This window comes from Anolis carolinensis, unplaced genomic scaffold, assembly GCF_035594765.1.
Source record: "Anolis carolinensis isolate JA03-04 unplaced genomic scaffold, rAnoCar3.1.pri scaffold_8, whole genome shotgun sequence".
NCBI lineage: Eukaryota > Metazoa > Chordata > Lepidosauria > Squamata > Dactyloidae > Anolis > Anolis carolinensis.
In genome coordinates this window covers 19,899,415-19,912,265 of record NW_026943819.1, presented here as the reverse complement: position 1 = coordinate 19,912,265, position 12,851 = coordinate 19,899,415, and the positions used below count along the sequence as shown (strand labels likewise).

Below are 12,851 nucleotides of genomic sequence, written 5' to 3'. Positions count from 1 at the left end.
ATGATTTTACAAATTAAGCACCAAAACATCATGTTATACATCAAATTTGACAGAAAAAGTAATTCATTACACATTAATGCTATGTAGTAATTACTGTATTTACGAATTTAGCACCAAAATATCACAATGCATTGAAAATATTGACTACAAAAATGCGTTGGATAATCCAGAACGTTGGATAAGTGAGACTCTACTGTACATGGAATCACAGAAGGAAGGCAGAACATTTCACAATTGCCAAAAAAATAGATATATATCATGCTTCAGTTTATGAAATATCACATTATTACAGCTTTATTGATTTCAAGTGACATTCCTTCAAATATCTGCATTGGGGTGTTTGTCTATCTTTGAAAAGCACCCAGCAAGTTAAGAATACTATATAACAATAATAATTAATATGATTGATTCATCTCACACATATGCAAAATTCTCTAGACGGAAGAGGATTGATTCTTTTTACAAATTGAGTTAATATTATTCATTCATACATCTCTAAATAAATCAGAAACGTTTGCCTTCTACTTACGGACCAACCAATCCAAAGCATGTTTACTCTGAAGTAGATCCCGTAAAATTAAATGAAACCTTCTTCCTTCTTTGTATAATATATGTTTAGCAAAAACTTCCTGGAATTTTGCCAATTGCTGGAGTAAAAATTGCCTCTGGGAACTTTGTGCCAAGTTTAGACTTTTGGGAGAAAGTGCTTTCTTGCAACTTGCCTTCCTTACAAACCCAATGCTAGCTTCTATTTAGATGTGCAAATGTCTTGTTTGTTATTTTGTACATTTTTTGGCTAAGGACATGGTCTATTTCACCTAACTCTGAATTGGGTTGCTTTTGTTGATACCCAAGACCCATCTATCACTTTGAGAGTGAAAAACAGAGAAAACTATCCACTGAAACAAGGGACATCCAGGTAAGAAAGTGAGCATATGGTTTCCCGCAAAGTAGTCAATTTTTTTTCAAAAGGAGGGTAGCTTCCATTAACATTTCCTAACCCTGTCTTATGCTGTTCCTGAAGATACACAAATTATTTTTCCAGTATTTGACTCCCTCCCAAATCACCTACTATTATTTTTCTTTTCAAAAATAAACAGCAAATATTGTATATTACTATTTTTTTTTGTTTGTTTAACAGTATACATTCACTGCCTGGCCCAGCTTATTAATTCTTGATTTTTAATGATTTATTAACACTTTCTAGGAAGTTCCTATCCCTTCCACATGCTTTGAATATTTTGACAGAGAAATGTTTTCCATTTTAGCGACCAAAAATGCACATACAGTAGAGTCTCACTTATCCAACATAAACGGGCCGGCAGAACGTTGGATAAGCAAATACGTTGGATAATAAGGAGGAATTAAGGAAAAACCTATTAAACATCAAATTAAGTTATGATTTTACAAATCAAGCACCAAAACATCATGTTATACAACAAGTTTGACAGAAAAAGTAGTTCAGTACGCAGTAATGTTATGTTGTAATTACTGTATTTACAAATTTAGCACCAAAATATCACGATATATTGAAAACATTGACTACAAAAATGCGTTGGATAATCCAGAATGTTGGATAAGCGAGTGTTGGATAAGTGAGACTCTACTGTACTACCATATCTGCTTAAGAACAAGTTACATTTCCTTGGAGAGTATGTTGTTAGGAATCGGCATGTAATTTATAGTCCCCTGGTTCTCTCTTCCACTGACTTTCCTCTAAATAAGGAATCTTTATTCTCCTGTTCAGATTATCCCATTGTGAACAGAAAGCCTTTCTGTATAAGAGTGCCTGGCAAAAGTGGAACTATTCTGGAAAAGCCACAGTAAAATAATTTCGCTGAAACAACACGAACACACTGAGAGGCCTCCGTCCCACCCACCAATGAACCTGAGAGCAAGTCTCCCCTTAACTCAATGGGACTTACTCCTGAGTAGACCTGTCTGAACATGTATTATGAATGACAAAGCTCTTAAATAATTCTCCTTCTGTGTTGGTTGGGTTTTCCTCTTTAGGGACTCACCTTTTTCTTTCCTTTCTTTCCTCCTATGCACTTTCACTGGAGCCAGTAGGGCGACCAAGTTGTAAAGATCCAGGATGATAAAAAAGATGAAAAATTAAGGTAAACCTCTAACTATCTGGTAGCAGAAGGAGGTCAACATAGTCTTTTGCAATTACATGGAACTTTTTTATCTGCAAGATTAAACTGAGTGTGGCAAGCAGGGCAGATGTGGATCTGAAAAGAGAAGTCTCCCAGTTCTTTCCATCCAGACAGACTGCATCAGCTCTCACATATCCTCAGGGTTTCTTTTTTTTTTGTCTTTCCTCCCTTCCCCTGGTAAGGCTGTCGGTCTAACGTCCTCTTCCTTTCTGCTCTCAGGCCCCTTTTCTCAATCCAGCTCCTCTCATTGGATTTCCTTTACTCTCCCCCTCCTTTTCCTTCTTTTTTTTTTCTTATCAATATTTCAACCGCTCCTTTGATAAATCACCCTAATATGACATCTTTGCCTCTGCCACCTCTGCTCAGTGACTTTGCTCTTTGGCAAGAAAGGCTTTCATCTTCCAGAAGCCCTATAAAAATGCAAGAATATACAAGTTTGGGAAGAAATATACACACACAAAGAGAGAGAAAGGGGAGAGTAGCAGTCTATCCAAACAGTGACGCTGTGTGGAGCTCAAGGGCTGCTTTAAACTCTTGCTTTAAAATAAAGATGTGTCAAATATCTGCTTTTAAATAATCCTTTTACAAATCATCACAGGTATATATTTTCTTTTGGTGCTTGGTAGAGTAGACCCATTGAATCCACATGTTGCCCTATACCATCCAAAGACTGAATGGTTCTACTCTTGTTGGAACTAACTAATGGATTGCCATTGTTGAGGTTGTTAGTTGAGATTCAGCATCAAAGTCTATGATTCCTAACTTTATGAATCAGTGGATATATTTCAGGAATGCTATGAAACCCTGAGAGTGAATTGTAAAGATAAGCATTCAGGTAATAGGCAAGAACGCCTCAATTCACATTTGTTGTGCATTGGCACTTCTGATGCATATTGAATAAGTGCTCCTGTTGTGCTCTATTAGGTATTTCCTACAAGGTGCACATAGGAAATGCCCAATGGGCCGGGCTGTGGCGCAGCTGGCTAGTAACCAGCTGCAATAAATCACTACTGACCGAGAGGTCATGAGTTCGAAGCCCGGGTTGGGTTAAGCCCCCGACCATTAAATAGCCCGGCTTGTTGTTGACCTATGCAGCCCGAAAGACAGTTGCATGTGTCAAGTAGGGAAATTTAGGTACACTTTATGCGGGAGGCTAATTTAACTAATTTACATCACCATAAAACTGCCAGCAAAACACGAGGAAAGGAATGAGGAAGTACAGCCACTAGTGGACAGTAAAGCAACAGCTCCCCCTGTGGCCGGAATCATGAAGCTGGAAAAAAAATGTTAAATGCCTCTGTGTCTGTCTATATATGTTGTTTGTCTGTTGGCATTGAATGTTTGCCATATATGTGTTCATTGTAATCCGCCCTGAGTCCCCTTCGGGGTGAGAAGGGCGGAATATAAATACTGTAAATAAATAAATGTATATCAATGCTCATTGGGCCATGGCATATCAGTCATTTCACTGGCTGCCACTACATAATGGATACCACTCATTCCGTAGTGAAATTATCAGTTCAGTCATCTAAACATGTAGGACTACTTAAGTTGATGTAAGTCCCATAACATATGTCCTCCACCTCCCTATTCCCAAGGTAATATTTATTTTCTCCTCCAACTGGTTCCTTCTTCCAGTTCCAGATGTGAGAGCACTGGTTATGCTTACTTTGAATAATATGAAAGAACTCTGCACATCATCAGAGGCTCTTCTCTCTCTTACTTTGGTCAGTTTACCAAATTGCAATCTCCAGGATCCCATTGAACACTGTTATGGCAGCTAAACTGGATTCATAATGCTATAATTGTGTAGTGTAAGTAAGAGCCAGGACTTGAAATACAATAGTATATTATTATTATTATTATTATTATTATTATTATTATTATTATTATTATTATTACCACCATTATTATTCCAAAGTCTTGATGGTTTCAGAAATGTATTTTGCTTTTTGGATAAGCCCACTTCTATTTGGATAAGCCCACTTTTAGACTTGCAATCCAATAGTATCTTGAAAGGCTGTTTCATTTGCATTCTTGGCCCGGGCTGTGGCGCAGGCTGGTGAGCAGCCAGCTGCAGCCAACTGCAACAAATCACTCTGACCAAGAGGTCATGAGTTCGAGGCCAGCTCGGAGTCTGCGTTTGTCTCTGTCTTTGTTCTATGTTAAGGCATTGAATGTTTGCCTATATGTGTAATGTGATCCGGCCTGAATCTCTTTCGGGGTGAGAAGGGCGGAATATAAATACTGCAAATAAATAAATAGAGCTTTCTAGTAGCCAAACAAAAAATCCCAGGATTCTGTAGAATACAACCAATGGAGTTAAGATACAACTTTGTAATGTTAACACATCCTTCAGAGCTGTGAGTTGTGATCAAGTTTGGTAACAACTGTGTCATAGATGTGCATTGTCCTTTGCTGTTACAATGACCAAGTAAGTCAGTAATTGTATAAGAAAGAGATCTGTCCTTCCCTGCTATATATTCATGCAGTGATAGCTGCAAACAAAACAATGCATGCAACAGCCATGAGCCATTTCCAGTGCAACGCACATGCCCTGGTCATTTTTCACATCTGTGATTCATCAAGCACTAGTCTACCTATAAATGCTTGTCACTTGATAACTGTAGCTGCAGTGCAAAGTGATCAGCTTACAGGCCATGTGTGAATGAACCCCTATGGATGCCACGCTACACACAGATGCTTCATATCCCAGCATGGTTTTCAAGGGATCCAGGTCAAATATCCAAGAAGGTAACCATTCATAGTTCATGTATGAAATACAGCCCTTGCACTCTGCCTCATTGTTGCACTATTATTCTTTTAACTGAAATAGCTACACTATGAAATCCTGGGATTTGTCATTTCAGGAAACACTAGAGGTCTTTGGCCGAGGGTGGATGCTATGGAATCATAAGAGTGCATTTGTAGAAGCTCTTTAGCCTTCTCTGCCAAAGAGTGATGGCGCTTCACCAAACTACAATTCTTAGAATTCCATAGTATTGAGGCAGTTAAAGTGGTATCAAACTGAATTAATATTACAGTGTAGAAGCACCCTGAGTATCCCTCCCTGAACTGAAAATCAAATAATTGCACAGGAAAGAGTCATCGCAATGTGAAACCACATTATAACCCTGGGCTGAGTGGGTTGCTAGGAGACCAAGTGAGCGGAGCTTAGCCTTCTAACTGGCAGCAATTGGATAAAAACAATTATTCCTCTCCCTCTAATTAGGACTTTATTTTTCTTTTCTTTTTGTTGTATCAACCTAGAGGCATGGATGAGGGGTTGTGATGTCAATTTTCGAGGTTGTGGGGTGTTTACTTTTGTTGTTTTGTCCGCTGCCGCTGCCGTGATGCCATCACTCTTTTATATATATAGACTAGTTGTGCCCGGCCACGCGTTGCTGTGGCGAAGTCCGGTGGTATGGGAAATAAAGTATTGATGAATTGGTGGTAGTTAAGGTAAAGGGTAAAGGTTTTCCCCTGACATTAAGTTCAGTGGGTTATATAGCTGTGTGGAACTGCTATATAATCCAGTTAAAATCAGATAATCTGTATTTTATAGACAGTGTGGAAGAGGCCTAAGTGAGGCCTAATTCTGCCTGTCCCTTGGGCTGAGTGGGTTGCTAGGAGACCAAGTGGGCGCAGCTTAGCCTTCTAACTGGCAGCAATTCGATAAAAACAATTATTCCTCTCCCTCTAATTAGGACTTTATTTTTCTTTTCTTTTTGTTGTATGAACGTAGAGGCATGGATGAGGGGTTGTGCTGCCAAGTTTAATATTTATGGGATGTGTAGTTTTGTTGTTTTGTCCTAGGCTGAAATTTCATTACCCTTTTATATATATATAGATTTAACTCCTTCCCTATTGAAGCAAGGATCCTCCTCCTCCTCTGTTATGTTGCAATTGAAACTATAAACACCCAAACTAAGCTATTTAACACATTTTCCCTATTTTCTAAACAATTTTTTGCTCCCTGATCTTGTGGACAAAGATGGAGTTATACTGTTGCAGAAATAAAAGATGAAAAACCCTGATGTGGACTGGGATGATCTTTCCGCACATTTAAAATCTGAATAATGTAAATTTCGCACCTTTTTTAAAAAAGAAATAGTAATGCATGGTAGCATAAGGAGAAGTGTTATGCACAATTTAACAAAGGATATGGCTTAGTAATTAAACCCTGTCTCTTTGTTATGCCCTGAATATAACATGAAACTGTAATATAAACAGTTCCTCCTGCCCCAAGTATTTCGAACACCCCCCTCCAACACTTCTTGTCTCTCTCTCCGGTTTATCCCCAAGTCTAACATATTGAAACATTTTCCTCCTTAATATATATGTATAAAGTGACAGGGTGAAAGGGCAACCCTGGAGTCGTGTCTATATACAATTTACTCTCCGCCAGACAAAATTCCTGACAATTCCTAAAGAAAACAAGGCAGCTGAGGAGATGCATATTCCGGAGATAGCAAAGGCATTTCTGAATGTCAGCGTTCTTGGGATTTTGTTTTATTCGGGGTAGGGGTCCTCATGAAAGTCAGGTTTGCAAGCAAGAGAAACTTCATCGCAAGGAAAACAACAACACATTTTTGTGGCTGTCAGGAATGCCAGAGGCTCGCTGGTTTGAACAACGTCACATTCATCCACAAACCCCACTGTTTCAGGAGATTGCCTTGGACGTGGTTGTGTCTTTTGGATTAGGAACCAATTGATACAAAGAGAGGAGCTCCAGAAGGATGTGTGTATGTGTGTTGTGCAGTGGTAAGATGAGCAACAAAACAAAGATTCACTCAGTCTAAGGTGAAAGAGATGCTTACTAAAAACAACAACACCCTGAATCACTTCTGAAAAGCCGAAAATTACATAATTTGGTATGCATCTTCTGACAATTTAGCAGTTTGAAAACATGCAAATGTCAGTAAATCAGTAGGTACCATTCTGTCGGGAAGGTAATGGCACTCCAAGTAGTCATGCCAGCCACATGACCTTGGAGGTGTCTACGGACAACGCCGGCTCTTTGGCTTAGAAATGGAAATGAGCACCAGTCCACTCTGAGTCCCCTCGGGGAGATCGAGCGGAATATAAATAAAGTATAATATAATAATATTACAGTAGAGTCTCACTTAACCAAGCCTCGCTTATCCAAGCCTCACTTATCCAAGCCTCTGGATAATCCAAGCTATTTTTGTATTTATTTATTTATTTATTTATTTATTTACAGCATTTATATTCCACCCTTCTCACCCTGAAGGGGACTCAGGGCGGATCACATTACACATATAGGCAAACATTTTAACATAGAACAAAGACAAGACAAACATAGGCTCCGGGCAGGCCTCGAACTCATGACCTCCTGGTCAGAGTGATTCATTGCAGCTGGTTACAGCTGGCTTGCTCTCCAGCCTGCGCCACAGCCCGAGCATTGTAGTCAATGTTTTCAATATATCATGATATTTTGGTGCTAAATTCGTAAATACAGTAATTACAACATAACATTACTGCGTATTGAACTACTTTTTCTGTCAAATTTGTTGTATAACATGATGTTTTGGTGCTTAATTTGTAAAATCATAACCTAATTTGATGTTTAATAGGCTTTTCCTTAATCCCTCCTTATTATCCAAGATATTTGCTTATCCAAGCTTCTGCCGGCCCATTTAGCTTGGATAAGTGAGACTTTACTGTATAATAATATTATTATTAGGTGCCATGGCTCAATGCTATAAAATCACAGGATGGTCTTTCTCCTTCTCTGCCAAAGAATGCTGGAGCCTCATCAAACTACAAGTTCCAGGATTCCATAGCACTGAGCCATTGAAGTTAAACTAGTATGAAACTGTGTCAATTCCAATTTGTAGATGCATCCTAAGACTCATAGATGGGTCAATATCAGGCACAGTCTAAAGCAAATTTCTGATGCAATCTATGGCACATACACAGCCCTTGAAAAATCCATTCAAGTCAGCTGATAGATCCTTAACACATCTGTAAGATTTAATATAATAGGCAATTGCAATTTGATCTAGGCTGGTTTCTGTTTTGCCTGCTAGACTAATTCTTCTTCTGCATGTAAATCAAAAGGCATAAGCTCCTTTCAACCTTTGCTCACTCTTTTAAGAGTATTAACAATATATACCTTGTTATTTGTTGAGGTCAAAATCAGTCGATATGCCATATGTTAAAAGTGAGTTAATATTGGTAATTCTGGTACAATATTTGATTTTCCTTCAAGAAACTGAAATCATGCTTCTTTTTTTTCTTTCTGTCTGTCTGTCTGTCACTGTCGTTTTTTGTAACAAAGTTTTTAATAATCCTGGACTAATGGCTAGTTTGCAAAAACTATCCCGAATCCTGATATCCAAGGAGCAGTATCAATCTGGAAGACTGGAAAGTGTGTCCAATATGTATCAAAGCTTTGTTCTGTTTTCTTTGTGTATTTTAAAATAGGTACCTTTCTTAAAGCATTCAGTCCTTCTGTCTTTGTAATCAAACCTCATGGCTGAGTCCAGATACCCCATGAGGCTAGTTTAAGTCATCTCCAGAGCTTTAGTAGCCCAGAAGAAAATTGCAGGCAAATTGGAAACATCTGCAGCCCCAGAAACAAAACAAGGAGAGGGGGGAAAAGAAAAATCACCCGGAGCAGCAGAAAAAGTTAACAGGAGCTTTGTTTATACAGAAATAGTTCCACATTCAACCTGCCTTCTCAAGGGCTCATCGGTAAACTATAAGTGACTTGTGTGTAAGCAACTTTTCAACATTCCCATCATCGGCTTTCCATGGAATTTTGAACTGAGAGCCCAAATATGCTTCTTTCGGAATCCAAATACTGCTATGGCCAAGAAAACAGGCAATTCTGAAAGGTGTATGGGTGTGTGCATGTATGTATGTACACATACATACACACAGACATATGCACCCGTTCTTACCCAGGTATGCATTTTCTAAAGCTATTTATTGGAAATAGTCATAGTTAGTTCTATGGTTTTATTAATTGTCCCATTCATAATGGGAGCTTTTTATAAAATGATATAGGTTACGGGTGGGAGTTCCCATCATCCCAAGACCTAGTCAGACTGGAATTCCCATCAGCCCTAGATCTATTATTTATTTATTTGTTTGTTTGTTTATTTACAGCATTTATATTCCACCCTTCTCGCCCCGAAGGGGACTCAGGGTGGATCACATTACACATATAGGCAAACATTCAATGTCTTTTAACATAGAACAAAGACAAGACAAACATAGGCTCCAAGCTGGCTTCGAACTCATGACCTCCTGGTCAGAGTGATTCATTGCAGCTGGTTTCAGCTAGCTTGCTCTCAAGCCTGCGCCACAGCCCGGGACTAGATCTAGTTGGTTGCAAATCCCATCAGGTTCAGATCTGGGCAAGCTGAAACTGGTAATGATGCAGCTCTCTAGATGTGGCTGGACTGCAACTCCCATTATCCTTTGCTGTTCTTCCCTAAACATCGACATTATTTTATGTTGGATCGTGAAGGGTATGTGTACCAAGTTTGGTGCAGATCCATTATGGGTGGGATTCACACGGCTGTCTGAATATGAGTGGAATCCAACTCACATTATCCTCTATCATGGTGGTTCTCAACCTGGAGTTCCCAATCCCAGACGTTTTGGCCTTCAACTCCCAGAAATCATAATAGCTGGTAAACTGGTTGGGATTTCTGGGAGTTGTAGGCCAAAAGCATCTGGGGACCTCAGGTTGAGAACCACTGCTCTATCAGGTCTCACCTTCAAAGTTGGATCATGAAGGGTATTTGCACCAAGTTTGGTCCAGATCCATCGTTGTTCTGATTCACATGGGTCTGTATATGATTGGACTACAACTCCCATCATTCTCAATCAGTATTCCCCTCCCCAAACCCAGCAGTGTTTTAAGTTGGATCATGATGAGTAAGCTTGATCCAGATCCATCAAATCATGTGAGAGTCTTTTTGGTACAAACCAACTCACCAACCAACCAGCGAACATACTTTGAGATCGATAGGCAGATAGATAAGCTTTAGAACTCAGGTTATTCTCTTAATTACTTTCTCTTTGCCTTTCCTACCTTACAAGGTTGTTGTGAAAGAATGATGTCTACCACCTTGAGCTCCCTGGAGGGAAGTAGGATATAACTCATCTACACCATCATTGGAATTGGGTTAGCCAGAGAGCTGGGAAAATTATACTTTAAAACCTCCAAATAGTAATCCTGAGAACTTCTTGATAGCAGTCAGGATGTCCTTGGTGTCATGCTGCAGACATATTAAAATGAATGGATCAGCTGGACCCTCTTTTTAAAAGGCTTTTGTACATGGCTTTCCCATTTATTAGAAACCTTAAGAGAAAACAGACCCAAGCAAACCTGAGCTCCGGGCAGAAAAAAATGGAAGAAGCAGGGGCAAGGTCTAATAGCTGCAGCTGTATTTCATTAAAGCCATTGGGAGGACGGCTAAAGCAAGGGGTTACCTGATATGCCAGCCCTGAGGTTGCTTTAGTATGAATTATAAACACAAATAGGTCAATATAAAATTAACAGTTTATGGGTTGAGCAAGAGCTATAAAAGTTAGCATCAAACCCAAACAAGCAAACCTATTTTCTGTGCGCAAGAAATAACATACCACAGGTTGAGTATCACTTGTCCTGAAATTCAAAATGTGAAATACTCCAAAAACTGAAACATGTCCATATGGGTGGTTAGAAAGCGATATCTTTGTTTTCTGATGGTTCAGCATAAACACTCTTTGTTTCATGCACAAAGTTATTTTTAAAATGATATCTCCATCATGTACAGTAGAGTCTCACTTATCCAACATAAATGCGCCGGCAGAATGTTGGATAAGCGAATATGTTGGATAATAAGGAGGCATTGAGGAAAAGCCTATTAAGCATCAAATTAGGTTATGATTTTACAAATTAAGCACCAAAACATCATGTTAGACAACAAATTTGGCAGAAAAAGTAGTTCAATACGCAGTAATGCTATGTAGTAATTACTGTATTTATGAATTTAGCACCAAAATATCACGATATATTGAAAACATTGACTACAAAAATGTGTTGGATAATCCAGAACGTTGGATAAGCGAGTGTTGGATAAGCGAATATGTTGGATAATAAGGAGGCATTGAGGAAAAGCCTATTAAGCATCAAATTAGGTTATGATTTTACAAATTAAGCACCAAAACATCATGTTAGACAACAAATTTGGCAGAAAAAGTAGTTCAATACGCAGTAATGCTATGTAGTAATTACTGTATTTATGAATTTAGCACCAAAATATCACGATATATTGAAAACATTGACTACAAAAATGTGTTGGATAATCCAGAACGTTGGATAAGCGAGTGTTGGATAAGTGAGACTCTACTGTACATTGTCTTGTTCCAGGCAAAAATAGTTTAGAATGGTTCAAAGAGAAGGTCCATTGGAAATGTAAGACTAAAACTGGATCAAGGAACATCAATGGAAGGTGAGAGTGGGGATTAGCAGAGAGATAGCTCTCAGTATCTTCGCTGTTTCCAGATCTACATATAGATTACTACACTTAGGCTCCATTTCTTTCTTTCTTTCACTGAGATCATCTTCAGCTTCTCCCTCAGTGACCTACAGATGTGGAGACTCACGGAACTTCCTCAATGGCCGACTTACACACATGGAGAGCAGCCTCAGAGCTTCTGTAACCACATTATGTTCAAATACATTTCCTGAAGTAAGAAACATAATATTTTATTTTTTACCACTGGAGAAAAAAATAGTCCCATAAAATATTTTTCAACTGTTGATGGAACCTCTCTTCCGTTATAGCTTAATTCTTAAACTCTTATCTTCACAGAAAGAGGTAGAGCAAGAGTGTACAAGCTTTGTCCTCCAGATGTTGTTAGACCGTACTTCTCATCATCTAGAAGGCTGGTAAAAAAAATACACACAAAGAGATGGGATTAACAAACAGAACTGACATCCAAATTTATTTAATGCTTAGACCATAGGTCTTTCGCATGCAAGACAAACAAACAAATACACAATAGCCAGACCATCAAATACAATATAAAACATGCCATTAAAACCCTATATAAATCACTAGCTGTGCCCGGCCACGCGTTGCTGTGGCGAAGTATGGTGGTATGGAAAATAAAGTATTGAGGAATAGGTGGTAGTTAAGGTAAAGGGTCAAGGTTTTCCCTGACATTAAGTGCAGTCATGTCTGAGTCTGCGGGTTGGGGCTCATCTCCATTTCTAAGCCGAAGAGCCGGCATTGTCTGTAGACTCCTCCAAGGTCATGTGGGATGACTGCATGGAGTGGCAGCAATTGGATAAAAACAAATTAGATATGTGGAAGAGGCCTAAGAGAGGCCTAAGTCTGCCTGTCCCCTCGGCTGAGTTGGTTGCTAGGAGACCAAGTGGGCAGAGATTAGCCCTGTAACTGGCAGCAATTGGATAAAAATATTTATTCCTTTCCCTCTAATTAGGACTTTATTTTTCTTTTCTTTTTGTTGTATCAACCTAGAGGCGTGGATGATGGGTTGTGTTGTCAAATTTCGAGGTTGGGGGGCCTGTAGTTTTGTTGTTTTGTTGGTCGCCGTGATGCCATCACTCATTTATATATATATAGATTAAAACATTAAAATGCTGAAAATATCAATGTCAGGATATGCCCTTCAAATACTGCATATTTCATGGATTAGCAC

The 12,851-nt window shown here is 38.9% G+C and overlaps 1 protein-coding gene across 3 annotated transcripts in view; it reads right to left on the bottom strand.

Moving 5' to 3' along the window:
* Nucleotides 1-8,665, bottom strand: part of fli1 (Fli-1 proto-oncogene, ETS transcription factor) — a 148,875-nt gene extending 140,210 nt beyond the window's left edge. For 2 of the 3 annotated variants that reach the window (XM_008114365.3, XM_062960893.1), the window contains exon 1: nt 2,022-2,370. The gene's annotated coding sequence lies outside the window, so the exon portion shown is untranslated. Of the gene's footprint in view, nt 1-2,021; nt 2,371-8,613 lie in introns of those variants that run through there. The other variant, XM_062960892.1, reaches the window with a different exon arrangement.
* Between the last annotated feature and the right edge of the window lie 4,186 nt (nt 8,666-12,851).